A 7722-nucleotide genomic window follows, 5' to 3' on the forward strand; every position below is an offset into this window, starting at 1 on the left:
CTGCGGTCCAAACGGCTTTTTGCACAATTTCAAATTTTTTTTTTTGCTAAAATTGAGTTTGGTTTGTACTTTCTGGATCGTTTTGATGTGCTGATATCAAAAATGATTTTTAAAAAATAAAAAAACACTATTGGCATACTTTTCGGCACGAAAAACTATTTGAAAAGCAACAGCTACCACACTCCCAAACACCCTCAAAAAATCACTTTTAAAACAATATCTAATTTCGTTTCCTTTTCATTAATGATTACATTATTAAAGATCAAGTCCATATGCTAGTTATTTTAGTATTGGTGATAGTGGTGTTGTTAACTGGCATGACGTTAATTTTTTTTTTTTTTGTGCAAACTCAGGGTCATTACAAATCTTCATTCTCATTAGTTTCAATATAATTCTTTTAATGCTGAAATCTCTAAGAGAGCCCAAACAAAAGCGTGTCTTCTCTTCTCATACCTCTAAAACAAGTTTTTAAAATTAGTTACGGATCCGTGAGCATTCTCTTCACAATCCTTTATTTTTCCCTTTTTCATCTCTGGTAATCGAGATGAAGCACACCAGTATGATAAACACCAAAAACTGCAAAATTAAATTCACAGAAACATTGATGCAGTTCGTATCAGAATAAATAAAGAACTCATTGTATCGATACATTATTGTGATGAAATTTCGTCCAAGTCTTCTCATACTTCCCACACAATTTTTAGTTATTGCTCTTTGTTTTCCTATATTTGTTTTTTTAAAGCTTAGCTCTCCGTAATTCTAACTTGGCAATGGTACCCAAGTGAACTTCATCAGGGCCATCTGCAATTCTCAATGTTCTTGAAGTTGCCCAAAGATGGGCCAAAAACGGTGTCGGATGATACGCCAGCTGCACCGTGAACTTGCATTGCCGTGTCAAGAACCATGAGTGCCATATTTGGAGCTGCTACCTGCTCCACATTATGTCAAACCATTTTACTCTATTTATGTTATGGATGTTTGATGTAAAGAGAACGATACCATGATGCATTTCAAATTGAAGAGCGATAATTACCTTGGCCATAGCAATGGTACCACGGGCTTTTTTTGTTTCAAAGCCGATCAAGCTGATCAGCTGCCTCAAGAACCAATAGTCTGGTCTTCTCAAGCTCTATTCGACACTACATGAAACAGTAAATTACACACGTTAGATTTTGAGGCAGAACAGCTAGATGGATAGTTCTGATGAAGAGGAACGTAAAAGGCATGCAGCATAAGCCATGGACATATTTCTAACACAGTAACCAAGGTCTATTTTTTAATTCAATACTGCAAGGGACGGAGGGTGGTCCCTTTCTTTAGATTGAACGACCAGTTTCTCATTTTCTTCAAGTGACTCGGAAGATATTGTTTTCCTTGCAAAAAATGGTATCTGGCAAAAAAGTATATGAAAAAGAACTACCTTTGCAACATCTGAACGAAAAGAACCATGCTCTGCAATTAATTTTCCAAAATGCTTTTCTGCTGAGAGCTCTTTGAACCATCATCTGCATGCCACGCTCAGAAGCACCTATCAATCTCATGCAGTGGTGCAATCTTCCAGGGCCCAGTCTACCCTGCAAGAAATTCAGGACATACTATTACTGACATAGCAAAACCTCGGTGTCTGCAATGTGTTCACACACTGTTTTCTGCACAGATCTTGTTCCTCACAAAGAGGTCTACACAAGCATGTCTCATAGTTTGTGTCTACTATGGAACTGGTAGTAAGACTAAAAAGTAGGTAAAACTTTTGAATCCTGAGCTTATGTCTGTGAAAGCTGACTATTCAAAGTTCAAATCATAAGCGCAAGGTGCCTTGCAAAATTGATTGAACCTTTACAATTACGCCAAATCAGAAAATCAACCAGTACAAAATTCATGCAATCCATTCAGCTACTTCGGAGCGTGCACCAACTTTACCTGTGCAATCTCAAATCCACGCCCTTCTCCCAGTAGAATGTTCTTTGCAGGAACACGAACATTGTCGAATACAACTTCAGCATGGCCATGAGGCGCATCGTCGAAGCCAAAGACCATAAGTGGCCTTTTTATGTGTACACCTGGAGTCTGAATGTCTACTAATATCATAGACTGCTGCTTTGTGATTAGCAGCAGTGAAGTCTGTTTTTCCCTGCGCATAATTCCACACATTATTGAACAAAGTGAAACAACTGATTTAACTATCCCTGAACTTGATTATCAGAACTAACCATGACTATAAGAACTTTACACCTTGGATCCATTGCGCCACTCGTCCACCATTTCCTACCATTAATGATGTATGAATCCCCTTCTCTGTTCAAGGAAAGCAAATTCAATTACAGTGATAGATAACTAAAGCTGAAACTCAAAATTATCTGCATACATCACATATCACTCCTAATGATTAACCTTGCACCAAACTTTAAACTTTTGTGCCTATCTACTTTGATTTAAATGGGATCCCCTTTTCAATATATGCTACCTTTTAATGGAACACTCAATATTTGTTGCATCAGATGATGCAACTTGTGGTTCTGTCATTGCAAATCCAGAGCGGATTTTTCCCTGAAGCAATGGAACTAGCCATTCGAGTAGCTGTTCTTTTATTACCATAGCGCAACAATACCTGAAGAAAGAAGTACGGATGCTTAAAAACAAGCATGCAGAAATTACATTAAATAATTAACGCAACAAGCACACATCCAGTTGTTAAATATCTTGAATAGAAGGGAAACAATGGAAACAAGAAGAGGAAGCTTTCTTGATAGTTATCCCTGCATGCAAGTCCTATTAATTATCTCACCAAATATATGTTTCTATTGGTTACTATTCTTTTGATTTGATGCAGGTTTTAAAGATTTTCAGATACACATTCTTTAACTTACTACTAACTTGATGAGATTGAAGCCATGCCACTCAAAATACTCCTAACTCTCTTCATATGTTTTTTTTTTTTTTTTACATAGATCTGATTACATTCCCCAGTTTTAGTGTTGGAGAGAATATCTCAGAATTACTCATAGAAGCTGAGAATACATGCGTTCAAAGATGGAAGGGAAAAACATGTGGTAGTCCGTAGTCACATTAATAAATTGTTCCCAGACTCGATAAAATCTGAAACTAAAATTTACCTCCATATTTCCAGTGTCAGGCGCACCACAATTGAACACCTGCGGCGCCCAAACAGAACGACCCATGATCTCACAAAGGTATCCATATTCAAGGTTTGAGAGGCCCGCACCAAGGAACTGATCATGCTCACCATTAGAAACCATGCGACTACTTTCATCAAATAGTAATTTTTTAGCTCTTTCAGCACTATCAAACTGCAAAAAAAGCACACGAGTTTGCAAGAATTTCATGATTCCTATCAGAGTCTCTTACACGAGTTAAAAACAGTAACAGGACTACATATAGAGAAACAATGAGCTCAGAAAGGCAGTAAGCAGAAATACAGGTATCCATAAGTTCCACAATCCTTCTTTCTTAGCCAGCTCCTTTAAACTCTCTTCCTCCGGGTGCACTGTCCATCGTGAAGAAGACTGAGCAAGTTTATAGAACTCATTTTCCATGGGGTAAATGTGATCTTCCATAAACTTGATTAACTTGTTTCTCAACTTTAGGACCTTTACACTAGGAACAAACCTCCCACTTTCATTCCCTCCATCAAATTGTTTCATGTAATCTTGAGCAATTGGATCTGGGTAGTTAAGATAATAGCCACATAAACAATAGTCTTGAGTAAAGAACGAAAGAAATCAAAATGAATGGAATGGTAATATTGTGTCTGAAAACCCATGATGATATCAATTTAAACTACCATGCGCATACCCTTAATCTACCTGGTGGTTAATCAATTATTGTGATGGATTAAGGTTTGAATTATGCATCCCATAGAAGAATAATGTTCCTAAAAATAACTGTAATGTGTAAAATAACAAAATCTCTGGACCAAAGAAGAAAAAAAATTGAGCTCTACCAGGAGGAGGGTGGTTTGGAAGCACAGATTTTCTTGCAATGTACGCCCATGCAGAGTCTACAAGATCATTAGCTTGCTTTCCTGCATTTTGAGCACGTTCACCTCCTGAGGCATTGCCCTGCAATGTCACGAGGACAAAACACAATGTTAATTTATCGACCTTCCACTGATAGAGCTTTTACCACAAGCTTCACACTAAAATATCAAGTTTTATCTTTGAACAATACCATAAGCCAACGACTGTATATCCCTGCAAGGATTGCTGCCCCACGAAACATAGCCAAGAAATATAGAACTTCCACACAGCAGCAGGCCATGGTTTTCCCTAAATTGCAACATTTTCAGATAAAAATCTATAAAATATCTATCTACCATGAGCATTTACAAAACAAGCAAAGAGCAAGCAGTGAGTAGCTTCATAGTTGCATGAGTGTAAAACATGCCAGAATCAACACTAACAAGCATTCATGTCATTCATTGATACAGAAACATTCAAAACATACACGTCAATTTCTCCTACTTCTAAGCACTAAAAACTACAAACTTTTTAAAACATTTACCAGCTTTCTCTACAAGTCACTAGATCTATTTCTTAAACATTTACCACACATCTTGTAGTTACCTTGATATCTTCCCAAAGGGAATAAATATCCAAAGAATATGTGTATATGACACTTTTAAATGAGAACTTCAGAATATATTGTAGGTCAACAGCCCTAGGAGACTAGAGACATGCTGAAAAGCCTGGAATCAATCCTGCCTAGGATTCATGACTTAAAAAGAAATAGAATTCACAGCTGTGTGTCAGTTTCCTTCAGTTTGCAATCGCAAGTAGTTAAAGTGCTTTCAGAAAGTCATAAGAAGAAATAACTGAGTTTTTGGCACAAAATGCATCATTTCCAAAATCTAATATGTTCAGTTTAGTTGCATTAGTAACACGTACATTCATATTTGCTCAATAAAGTACACTCATATCTATCTGAACCAACTACTAAATTCAATTTTCAAGAAACCCACGAAGAATACATGTCCATATAGTTTGATTTCCTTGCAAAGAATCACATTTGAACAATGCAGAAGGATAGCAATATTAAATAAGAGTTTCACAATGGGTTTTTTACAGATGCAGCGCAGTATTCTGCCAGATATTCTGCTTGTGAAGGAATTCCTTCTGGAATTCTGGTAAGTTCAAAGCCTTTACCCACTTGTTGATTTTCATGGTTAATATCCACAATGTAAGCCTGCCAAGGACAATGAATACAATCAGCTTAAAAATGTTGCTTAAAAGCTAAAGAAAAAGTATTTATCCTCTATATTTTTTGTCGACCATACCCAAAGCATAAGAAAGGAAAGTCTGGCATGTGCACCATAAGGTAAAACAAAAATACAGGGGAAACACTCTTTCCATAAAAAAAGAAAGAAATTTGGGTCAATACCAAACAGCTGTACGCAACATCAGTCATCTGGTTTCCTAATGTGGATAATTCCCAGTCGAGAATACCAATTACTCGATCCTGCACATCAAGAGTCACTTTAGATTCCTGATACTATCTAAAATATTCATATTTCAAAAAGATTTATAGCAATGGAATTGCAAACACAATACAATCATCTAAAGCACTAATCTCACAGTCTTTCACATCTCTTTACCATGTTAAACTCCGGCCAAATACTTTAATCAAACATTCAAGTACCTCACTGTCCTCACACAAAGATGAATATATGCATTTAAATTTAAAAAAGAACTAAAAGCATTTACAACAACAGACCTCAATGGGATGAAATACAACATTATCAATGCGAAAGTCCCCATGAACTATTCCTTCTCCTGAGGAATCTTCACTAGGAATATGTTGCTGCAACCAATGAGCCAGCTCTAACATCTTTGGATTACTCGGATACCTATTATCACCAGTTGATGCAATGTATTGTTTGGTCCATCTCTCTACCTAAATAGGCACAAAAATACAATTAAAAAACACAATCATAAGAACCACCATTGTGTGCAAAGGAAATAGTAAAACTGCCCTTCAAACACCCTGTTCGCAATCAAAACACTGCTTTGACTCCATTTACGGTGCTGGGTACTAGTATGTATAAACTATGAATTAAATATAGGCAAGCTTGCATATTGAAGGAAGATCCACCCACCTGTCTTTTACAATAGTTATCTCGCCGTCCATATTTTCCTAAACCAATAGCATCCACATCAACAGAATGTAAAGCAGCCAATACTTTGGCAGTTTCTCTATAAATTGCCTCCCTCCTCTCCGGCGCCAAACCCTGAATCAAAACACGATGAGTACAAATATTCAAACCCTCAAGCTCATATTCCACAACGCAATCGAAATTATATATATATGTATAAATATACCGGAAGCTTAGGATCCATGAAAATGCGCCCTTCCAAAAACTCCATGATGTAAAAATCAGTTCCAATCACACTCGCATCCATACACCAACAAAACACTTTGGGAACTGGAACTTCAGTATGTTCACCAAGCGCCCGAAGAACCTGTCACGAAACATAATAAATAAATAAGTAAATTACTCCACGGTTAAATTTTCCCTGTCATTTCATAGCAATCAAACAGTTCCTAAAATTTCACTTTTTCCTTAAAATTTCTCATAATCGCAGCAATAACTTTCCAATCAATCAAACCAAAACCTAAGTTTTTCTTACAACCAAACAGAAGTTACCTGATATTCTCTATCCACAGCATGGGCAGACTGAAGCAATTTACCAGGAGGTTTCTTCCTCAATACGTAGCGTTTCACGGAACCTCCATTTCCCACTTCCAATAAAAACGTCGGATTCGATTGTCCATGTCCAAACTAAAATACACAAACAAAATCATAAGAAAAAAATTTAAAAAATGATTGGTAAGAGTTTAGTAATAGTGCACTTACCTGTTTGACGGTGAAGGTTGAAGCTGCAGGGGAAGGGAAGCCAGGGACATGGACAGAGGCATAGCGGAATAAGGAGTCGTGATCGAATTGGTGAGCTGTTTGAACTTGACCTAACAAATCATACGTACGATTCGCCATTTTTTCCTTCTTGCAATTTGGAGAAGAAGATGAATGACGTCCGGGCGTCTGTATTGGATTAACGGTTTACTTCTTCGAAATCCACGTCATCTTTTTGTTTCGTTTTCTTTCCACGTGTTTTCCTTTCTAGCATACGGTGAGAAAACATTTTGGAACGTAGTAGAATTTGGAAAAAACTCTTTTAGTACAGTATTTTAATTTCAGGAAAGAAAAAGGAAATAAAAAAGATTTTAATGTCACGTCAAAGCTTTGAGTGACATGCGGTATCATGGGAATTTGGGAAAGAGTTCAATGAAACCAGCCCTTAGAGAGCATTTTTTTTTATTATATAGTATAAAACAAATATATAATAAAATAATACAATGCAAAAAAGTGGAGATATATCTGCAATCCATGAATCTCAAATATCATACAAATATGATAAGCACAGTATTTAATAAGAAGAGAGAAAGAAAATGAATGAAAGAAAAAATCCTAGAGTTACACTGAAATTTTAATAATGATCTTAATATGATAAATTTAACAACAAAAAAAAAAATTACATGAACAATCTAAAAATAAATAAACTTTAATATCTTTAGATGAATCATATAATTTACTATTTTTATTATTTATGATTTTTTTTAATGTTATTGTATTTATCTCATTGAAATCTTCTTAATAATATTTGCGGTGTCATTATAAAGATGTGCTCAAAAAGTTTTTATTATTTT

General features: G+C 36.0%; 1 pseudogene; it reads right to left on the reverse strand.

Annotated features, from left to right (window-relative positions):
• Positions 1 to 589: 589 nt before the first annotated feature.
• Positions 590 to 7124, reverse strand: LOC118036382 (probable acyl-CoA dehydrogenase IBR3; annotated as a pseudogene).
• Between the last annotated feature and the right edge of the window lie 598 nt (positions 7125 to 7722).

Source organism: Populus alba, chromosome 10 (assembly GCF_005239225.2).
Source record: "Populus alba chromosome 10, ASM523922v2, whole genome shotgun sequence".
In the NCBI taxonomy this organism is placed as follows: domain Eukaryota; kingdom Viridiplantae; phylum Streptophyta; class Magnoliopsida; order Malpighiales; family Salicaceae; genus Populus; species Populus alba.